Genomic DNA, 601 nt, shown 5'->3' with positions numbered 1-601 from the left:
AAGGGGAAGGGGAAGGGGAAGGGGAAGGGGAGGAAGAAGAGGAAGAAGAAACTTAGGGACGCTGAGTTCAAGCCTCAGGACTGGCAAAAAGCAACAACCACCAAAAAACCCAAAACTACATATATATATCTATCTTCCCTATGATCCAGCCCAGACCCTGAGTTCAAGCCCCTGGCAAAAAGTAAAAACAACAAAAAAACCCAAAAACTAAATGTATACCTTCCCTAGATCCAGCTAATACCACTCCTTGGCATCTCACTCCTTGGCATCTACCCTAAGCATCATAAGCCAGGATAGGATAAGGACAACTGCACAGCCATGTTCATTGCCGTATCGTTTACAATAGCCAAGATATGGAAACAACTCAGATGCCCCGCAATAGGTAAGTGTATCAAAAAATATGGTACCTAGCCGGGCGCTGGTGGCTCACACCTGTAATCCGAGCTACTCAGGAGGCTGAGATCTGAGGATTGCGGTTCAAAGCCAACCCGGGCAGGAGAGACGGTGAGACTCCTATCTCCAATAAAACCACCAGAAAACCAGAAGTGGCGCTGTAGCTCAAGTGGTAGAGCGCTTGCCTTGAGCTGAAGAGCTGAGGGAC

Source organism: Dipodomys ordii, unplaced genomic scaffold (genome assembly GCF_000151885.1).
Source record: "Dipodomys ordii isolate 6190 unplaced genomic scaffold, Dord_2.0 Scaffold137, whole genome shotgun sequence".
NCBI classification, from domain to species: domain Eukaryota; kingdom Metazoa; phylum Chordata; class Mammalia; order Rodentia; family Heteromyidae; genus Dipodomys; species Dipodomys ordii.
The sequence above is the reverse complement of the archived record's forward strand: the minus strand, read 5'-3'. Positions refer to the sequence as shown.